The 9,526-nt window shown below is 36.9% G+C and overlaps 1 long non-coding RNA gene across 1 annotated transcript; it reads left to right on the top strand.

Annotated features, from left to right (window-relative positions):
- The first annotated feature begins 5,269 nt into the window (after window positions 1–5,269).
- Window positions 5,270–7,397, top strand: LOC126409979 (uncharacterized). Its single transcript, XR_007573115.1, has 2 exons — window positions 5,270–5,694; window positions 7,066–7,397. It is a non-coding gene; the product is annotated as an uncharacterized LOC126409979 (long non-coding RNA).
- Window positions 7,398–9,526: the final 2,129 nt, after the last annotated feature.

Raw genomic sequence — 9,526 nt, 5'->3', positions numbered from 1 at the left:
TAGTTTTTGATAAAGCATTTGGATTGACATTAAGCGTGCAGAACAAATGAAGTAAGAATACAAAGAGGAGAAAACACACCTTTAAACCTTATCCTAATACTTGTTATAAATAAGGAAAAAATTTGCATCAACCACATACAAATACTGATTTTGATTCCATCCATGCACTAGTGCTCAACAAAGAATTCCACACATTTCAAGTGTTTATGTGCAAATTGTGATTAATCATGATATATTTTTGAGATATATTGTGTATTAAGCTCACATGTAGATCCTAGATCTGGGTTTGATGCTAAGACCCACATCCAAATCAAGATATAAGAAAAATTCTAGAAGACAAGACCCAGATATGGTATTAGAATTTAGGTCATGATTTGATATCTAGGATATGAAATGAGAATAATGGATATGGATCAATAAAGATAGATCAGATATGAGATTTGGATATGAGATTCAGGCATAGAGTTAAGTCTTGGATATATGATTTGGATCAAAAATATGAAATGGAGATATGAAAATAACGTGGACCTGAACCTAGGTTGGGATCAATTTTGAAACTAGGATCAGTTTTGAAAAACTGGGTTTTGACCTAGGTTGGGTTCAAGCTCAATGCAGGAGTTGCATTTGGAAGTTCGGATAGGTTAGGCTTGGGCTTGGGCCTAGGCCTACAAGATCTATGAAATGTTTATGAAAAGCTAATTTAAGTTCATGTAACTCATAAGTTAGGTTTTATGAAAAATATGTGTATGGTGGTAAATGACCACAACATCCTTGTATATGATTTTAAGATGAAATGAGTTCAAATAAGAAGTCTAGCTTGAACTAAGGTTCTAGAATCAAAGAAAATCATAAACCAAGGTATATGTGATCTATACCCTATGCTTACACAGAAGAATATGGTTCAAAAAAAAAAAAAAAAACCATTTTGCTGTTGCATATTCCGATAGTTCTAGATGAATTTTGTCAATCTAACTACCAGCCTATGGGTAGTTCTTAAATAGCTTCTGGTTAAAATCTTGCTAATAAATTCCTCCTAGATTGCTCTAAAAATCAGAAAAGAATTTTTACCAAGAGTACGTGACTCATTTATAAAGGAAAATTAAGGAAGGCAATAAAAATTAGATTTTTATAGGTGGAGTAGAGGGTACTTGAAAAAGCTACTTACCTATAAGGGCAAGTTGAAAGATCAAAGAAATTCACTTGAATTTTATAGAATTAAACTTGACAGTAGTTTATAGAGTATAGTAATTACTAGGAATGAATTTGATGGCCTTTAAAACTGAATGGAACTCAAACTAGAAGGAATGAACTTAAACCAAACTAAGAGTATTGATTTACTACCCATTCTATCGGGTTGAGTTCAAATTTAGCTCAAGCCCTAGAAAACATGAAAGTTGAAACACTCAAAATTGAATTGAACTCAAACACAAGGATGAATGAATTCAAACCAAACTAAGAGAATTTATACATGATAAACGTGGTCCTAGCTTAATTTTACCTCAATCTTTCGGGTTAAGCTCAAATTCAGCTTAAACCTTTGAAAATATGAGAGGAAAAATATTCAGAACTGAATTGAACTCAAACTGGAATGAATATTCCCAAATTAAGGGAAACTTGATTTGTACATGATAAACATAGTCCTAGCTCGGTTTTAGCTCAATCTTTCAGGTTAAGCTCAAACCTCTGAAAACAAGATAGTGAAAGACTGAGTAGAAATATGCAAATTAGTACATAACTGAAACATTGGCTGAGTGACTCAAAATCAATGAAATAAAACTTTTTCTCTTTGACTTGGTTGAGCTAAAGACAACAATTTTAAGTTCTAGGAGCTGATTTAAGCTACAACAGAGTTGGCTTCAAGCTAAGAAAACCCTGGTGAGCTGACTTTGGCGACTCCTGGGGTCGTGCAAAATTGAGAAATGACCTAATTGCTCAAATATTAGGCAATTCTAAATTAAGATTAGTCCCATAGCCTAGGTGTAGTCAGACTTTTTTTAAATACTCATTTGTATGAAATGAATGAAGTATATGTCCTATATCACATGGTTTGAGTAAGACCAAACACAATTATTACAATCAAGCCCATTCCAAGTAGATTGAAATTTATTGTCACTCGATTTTCACCTTGGATTTTGGATCATGAATCCCAATAACATGATATGACATCTTGGATTTCTATAACTTCTCCCATTTCAATTTAGAACAAGAATCATATAAAATGGATAAAATCATGATTACAAGTCTTGGATTTAAAACCAGTTTTCTCCTCATAGGCCCACGTACACCCCAGTCTTAGTAGAGATCAGCCTCTACATCTACATAACCTAGTTTTGTGTGCATCATATTAGATTTAGGATCACTATTTACATTGATTTATGATGATCTGAACATGATCAAACATCAAGACCCAATTCTTCTTGTTCATCAGTCTATTTTCAATATCTATTTAGATTTCAAAATATTCATGATTTCAAAATTAGGGTATGTTTGCTTTCTTAGGTTTTTTAATGACATTTAGGCTTAGGAATTATAACATTTAGTATATTTTAGGGGAAGAAAGTTGGAGCACCGGCCTGTAGAGCTCATGTAATGCACAATTGGCCAGGTTGCTCACACTCAAGATAGTCTTTGGTCTTATTACCCTAGCAAAGGCACAAGAATGGTTAGACCTCGTATCAACAGGTCGGGGTCCCGTCTTTCAAAATCCTATACAAGAAACAGGGGTGAGTACATGTGCTGATATCCCATTTATTACGGCCTGCATGTAAGATTGAAAATTTTACATGTAAACAAAGCGACCGTGATGGGACCTATCACTATTTGACTAGACAAAATGTTTCAATTTTCTAAGTCTTAAATGTCATCTCACCCTTAGGAAAATATAGGTACCCTCACTTGATTTATGTCTATATATATTTGTGATGTGCATTAAGACCTAGAATTGAGAGAGGTTTTCCATGCCCACATAGACATAGAATTACATAGTACCTCTCTCAATTTAGGAATTGTTTGATACAATGTTTGCTTCTTTCTTTGATTTTAACCTCCATCTTAGGCCATGTTGTATTAGAGTAAACTGTTTGTGCATGTGATTGCATTTTCGGAAATATCCCATCAACTATATGTCCCGATCATCATGTCGAAGAATACCCCTTGTATGCCTTAGCTCAGGGTGGTTCAATGGCTAGACCAAGCTCCTGGAGGAGAGTATTGGCCCTCCCCTTCCCGTATTGAGACATACCCAGTATACTGTGAGTGATCAAGGAGAAAGAAGACACTTAACCTTTAGAACTATATTTGAAAGAGTCTGTGCCACATACTCTAGACTTTTTGTCTAAGTATATATGCGTATCTGGTATATGGAACAACTGGGCATTTAAAATTTTAAGATACCTAGTTCTAGGTCATCAAGTTGATTTGTTTGATTATATGTTTGTCTCTTTGCACTTCTTTTAACACCGTGAACCAAATTTTCCATAAAAAGCTTGATGGATTTTCCAAAGGTGCCTTTGTTTTCTTGTGCTAAAATCCTTTAGAATTTTCCTTTTTCAATGTCATCCTATAGGGCTCTTCAGCCTATCAAGGTTCAAATCGTCCTTGCTGTTGAAACCTCCCACCTGACCAATACAATCTCATCACCTAGTCTAGCCATCTTCTACTTTTGTGTGTTCATTTGTATGCCTATCCTGACCCCAACCATGTCTTTTTTGTTAGTCATCATAATCAAGACATTTTCTTGGAGATACATTATACACTTGTTCGAGAAGTTCGTTCGCCTATATGGACTCGTGCCAGGCTAGTACCCATAGTTGTTCGAGTAGTTCGTGGAGGTCTTCCTTCACTACCTGGATGAATGTAGTCTCACTCCAGTAGTTGGCTGATTTTGCATTTTTCTACAATGTTCTCACTCGATTCGTCTAGGGTGACTCTAACATGATCAAGGGCTGACTTGAGTTTCTACAAGCATGTCATTCATGAGGGTCAGTCTTTAAAGCCCATTGGCGACAACTTCTTATCACTACATGCATACAGGTAGATGATAGATGAGCTAGTGTAGGAGTGCATTGTCTAGGACTTTTTCTACAAAAGGAGCAACTAGCCCACTACACCTATCACGATAGTAGGACAAACATTCTTATACTATGCCCATTTTTCATCATCCCATATCATTCAAAGTGATGCATAGTACAGTTCTTTAGAAGACATATTGATTTCAATACAATTAGAGGAAGCTACAACATAGTCATAGACTATGATTTGGACAGTGAAGCATGGTAGAGTATTCACAGTCTGGCTACTGCAAGCTGCTCCTTTGTAGGAATTGAGATTTTTATACATGGCATAGGTCTAGAGTATATATGAATTGATGGAAAACTGTTCATTCCACTTTATATTGTCATTGAGTTTTATTTTGAACAATGTTTGCAATTTAATGATATATTGACATTTTAATTCTCCCCAATGTGCCAATAATTACTTGTCTTTCTCCCTATTTTTCAAAACCATGTCCTTTTTTGTGTCCCTTCTCAAGCTAACATATCTTTTTCTATTGAAACTTTGACAAAGATTTTTATGGCTCCTTGCATGAGATTACAAGCTAAAGAAGGAAAAGAGATTGAAGTTCAAGAGGAGATAGAGAATCCTCCTTAGGTAGATCCCACTCTTATGCTGGCCATTTAGAAGATGATTCATCAAGTGATGAGTCGAGGAGCGGCAGCTGGGCATGGCCACAAGAATTCAAAAGGTTCCACTCAAGCCTTGTGGTCTTCACTGGGCACATTGTAGATCCTATCTAGTTTCGCATTGATGAAATGAAGAGAATAGTCTGTCAGATTCAAAGTAAGGGGAAGAAACCTCTTCCGGACAAGATTTTTGTGAAAAGTTGTATGATCAAAATCTCGAGGCACTTTGAGGAAATTCAAATTCAGGGGGACAAAAACCTAACACATTCATTTGTTAATATTCTTCGTTGAATGTGAAAGGTTCTATGAGAACAACAAGGCAATATTCAGATGTTTTCCTCAAAGTTTGGAAAGAGAGACAGCATAGTGGTACTTAGAAACATCGACCCCACCTAGCTGCGGGATTTTGATGTGGTAGTCAATGCCTTTGTCAAAAAGTATGGGTCTAATTTTTTGTGGTGCCAACCATCAACACCCTTATTGATGTCTGCCAAGGATAGATAACCCTTCAGAATATTCAAAGATGACAGACATTGAGCTTAAAACTTTGTACCCCAATGCCAAAAGACCATGCCTTAACCATTATCTATGATACCAGGGTCCGCGTCGACGTGACGTGGGTGCGACCTTGATTCGCACCCAACACTGTTTGGGTCCGGTCAGTTGCACCTGATTAAAAATGACGTGCATCCGACTCATGGTAAAAAATGAGTCAGGTATTTTGGTCCATTTTTAAGATTTTTTTTTTTTTTTATTTTCAACATTTTGTTAGGGGCTTGGGGCACGACTGTCGCCCTTTGCCACTGCCCTCACAATCCCTCCTGCGATCCTCCTTTTCACCGGCGGCAGCTTCCTCTATGTCTGGCGACCGGCGTCGGCTGCAATCGTCCCTTCCACCGGCGGCAGCTTCCTCTACGTCCGGCGACCGGCGTCGGCTGTGATCTTCTCTTCCGGCGGCATCGTCTTCTTCCTCAACCCTCTTTCCTCTTTCCCTGTTTTCTCCTGATTAGCGGTGAGGCTTTCGTGCTCCATTTCTCTCCCTCCTCTCGATCTGTATGCTCGCTCTCTCCAAGGAATTCATTGGGCAGGGCTTATTGGCTGTCTGGCCCAATGTATTTAAAGATTGCTTAACTTCTGTGTTAGATTGAGAGAGAGAGCACTGTTGGTGATACACCTGCTCTGCGTTCAGCACAAATGTTGAATGCATGTGCATATATTTCCTCTTCTCTAACTAATGACCGTGATCTTCAACTTGCGTTCTTTTTTGCTGATTCGTATTTGCAAATTTGCCTATCTCTTTCCTTTTCAAAGTCATCTGCCAATTCAAGGATGTCTGAAATCCCCACCGCTGTTGTTGCCGGATGAACGGTCATCACTTTGAATTACATTAATCATGATATATTACTGGACCATGCATAAGAGCTGATGATCAAGATGTTGAATCCACCACGAGATGTAAGACCGCCAGATTTTGTTGTCATTGTGAATTGGCCGACTCTGTTGAATGCAGCATGAATGAGGGAGAGAAAGATTGTTAGGTCCTTAACTTTATATCAGTTGTGGATCAAGAAAAAAAATCAAGAACTGAGATTGTTTCTTATTAATATATGTGCATGTGCATATATTTCCTAGTGAATGCATGCCTCGTGAATTGAGCTGAATGTGCATATAGTTCATCTTACTGATTGTCCTCAAATAACTAATTGATATGTGAGTCAAAGTTTTCCTTTTTTTTTCGGTTGCCAATGCCACCTCAATGGTGTGTTTCTCTATTCCTAGATCAAATTTCTTTCTTCATAAGGACCATGTTCACCACAAAACGATGTTTAGATTCTTAACTAAATTAGTTGCTTATGCCTTCTGATTGTTCTTCATCACACTACAAAGATAAGAAAAAGTTCTGCTCTTGAGGTGGTTATAAATGTGATGCAATGATCCAGCTTCTCTATTAGATGCTCCTATCAATTTAATAGTAGGATCATGTGATGTTGCTAATGACCACAGGCGATTCTCATGGCATTATCCCAGGTGTACAAAGGATAAAGACCAACTCCCAACTCCCAAGTGACACATAGAACTCAGCACCAAGCAGTTGTGGGCATTCAATATTGTTTTAGATCTTCACTTGATGACGAGCCATCCTTTTTTGCTGCTTTTGTCAAGTGTCTCTCATTTGCACTGTATTGTACAAAATTCTGTTTTGTCTCGTGTGTGCATAGGGTCTCTTTAGTAAGCATCTAATTTTCCTTTTTTTTTTTTGCTGAAACTCTCAGACTTACCTTAAGTCATCTAAAGCATCTCATTTTTTGCCATATGGATGTTTGATTCCGTCCCTTCCTCATTTCGTTATCTTAAAATTCTGAAGTAATAACCACCGTTCCAGTTGTGCCAGTTGTTGCTTTCAAAGTCAAGAAACCACTACATCTTTTGGCCGGACAAATTGAACATGGATTTTTTTGATCCTGTTGTTCCTTATGAGGCATTTGATGATGATGATACCGTTGAAAGGATTGAAGAAAATCAAGATATTAGTGGAAGTGGAACACAACTCTAATTGATGATGTAATATTGTAATATAATATGTATTGATGTATGAACTATGAAGTATGACTGTATGAACTGTGATTCTGTGAACTCAAAACTAAAGTATATTTCTTGTTGAATGTTGAACTGATGATTAATAAATGATAATGATATCATGATTAGCAAATTGCAATTTTTTATTGTTATTTAATAATTTTGTGGTTTATAGACAAATTTTTGTCATATATATTATCTACATATTATTATTATTACAATAAAATAATAATAATACTCTCTTGCCATACCACCGCACCTAAATTTTTTGAAATGTACCGCACCGGCACCGGCACCGGCACCCCGCACCTTGGTGACATAGACCATGATCCTCACGGGCTTCCAAAAGCACACTTATCACCATCTCGGACAACATGAGTTCTAGAATTTCTATTATTTGACTAAAAAGACAGATCATATTGAGACAACTATCAAAAATGGTTATATCTGACTGACATGGGACAGAGCAGCAGCTGTAACAAGATAGAAAATTTTTGAAAATTCAATAAAACTCAAGTGCATGCTCTTTTTATCAATAAGAACTCGGCCAGCATACAGCCCAATCCACCGAGTCGGCAGCCACAAAAGTACAAAGTCAAAGGAGACAGTAACACAATGTTTGGATGGAGGGAAAAGAATGGAAAAGAAAGGAAATGGTAGGCTCTCCTTTGTCTAGATAGCCACTTAAAGGAAGGGAAATGAAAGGATAATGTAAAGTCGTGCTTGGAATGGAGGGAAAGGGAAGCAAAGGTAGGGAAAGAAAAGGGAAGGGTGGGAAAGGAAAGGAGAAACTAAGCTATTTTCCCTCCGAAAATGGAGAGATTGGGAAGGAAAGGACAGGCTGCTTCTCATGGTTATTTATTTGCGCTCTATGCAACCTCCTTCCACTATGATCATGCAAAGATCTCTCTCTCTCTCTCTCTCTCTCTCTCTTTATGTGTGTATGCTGGCTTGACAAAAACCCAAGCGAGGGTCTGATCGCTCTTTGCCCTCTCTTCCCCTACTCTGTTGTGCATTAGGTGATGCCAATGACAGCAAAGCAGGGGGGAGGCCTAGTCTCTCTGTTGCCGTCGATAGGGGAAAGGGCCAACCGCTCTCCTTGCTTTGTATGGCAATGGAGAGTGTCGACCCCTCTCTCATCATCTGCTGCCATTTGTAGGAAAGTAGAAGAGGGGCCAGTCCTCACCCCTACCATCGACATAAGAAAAAGCAATCCACTATTGATAGCATCTCACTTTACTTTTTTTTTTTGTTCATTATTTTTTCTTATTTATTCTATTGAACGTATCAGTAGCATCTCAGCATGTTAGGGGAGCTGGTATGGCTGCCATCTTAGTGTGTTACGTGTCAACGTATATTTTTTAAAGGCCAATGACAGCAAATATGACATTAATTTTCTCAAATTTTAATACAACCTATGAAGCATTTATCTCTTCTCTAGGTCTTTCACTCCAAGTCTTTCACTCCAAGTTCCTAAGATGATCACTTCTGCTTGGAGAGTCAATGACAAAATTCAAAAGAAATTGCAAACTTGAAAGAATGGCCCCAAATGGTGCTAGGGTCACCCTCATAAGGCATGTTCTTTCTTCTTGTTGCCACAATTCTTAATATGCGTAAGCCTTCTAAGATAGTAAAAAAAAGTTGAAATCATCTCCTGAATATTTTTATGGAATGACAAGAATGACAAATACAAGTGCCATGTAATGAAACAAGAAAAGGTTATCAAACCTATACTCAAGGTGGTCTCACTATATATTACTTTCATTCGCTTGAAGAACATGACATTACTTGTCAAATGGTGGTAGGACATTTTCAATTTGCATTCAAAATTGGAAATCATTGTTGAGATGCAAGTAGGAATGGTAATAAATAATTTCTGCAAACCATTGTACCTTATCAAGATACCGTTGGATCTATATTCATATGAATGGTAAGAAATGCTTCAAACATGTTAATGGTTGCATAAATAAACTATGGGGTCATAAGACTTATATGGTTTGCTTGGCCTTTAACACTAATAGGTAAGTCCTACATTGCTAATGTTTATTTTTCATTGTTAAATTTTAAGGTGATAAATTATTTTAAAGTCATGAAAAAAAAAACAAAATTTATGATACAAATGAAAATTATTTTTAAAAGATAGACCTATGACACTAGGCAATCGGGCCATATAATTGAATAAAAATATTTTTTAAATATTTTTACTTGGATAATGAGTTATAAAGTGTTAGAGGCATTATTGTAAATCAACTTAAACATTTTCCTTT

The sequence above is a fragment of the Nymphaea colorata genome, chromosome 4 (genome assembly GCF_008831285.2).
Source record: "Nymphaea colorata isolate Beijing-Zhang1983 chromosome 4, ASM883128v2, whole genome shotgun sequence".
In the NCBI taxonomy this organism is placed as follows: Eukaryota; Viridiplantae; Streptophyta; class Magnoliopsida; order Nymphaeales; family Nymphaeaceae; genus Nymphaea; species Nymphaea colorata.
The sequence above is the reverse complement of the archived record's forward strand: the minus strand, read 5'-3'. Positions and strand labels throughout refer to the sequence as shown.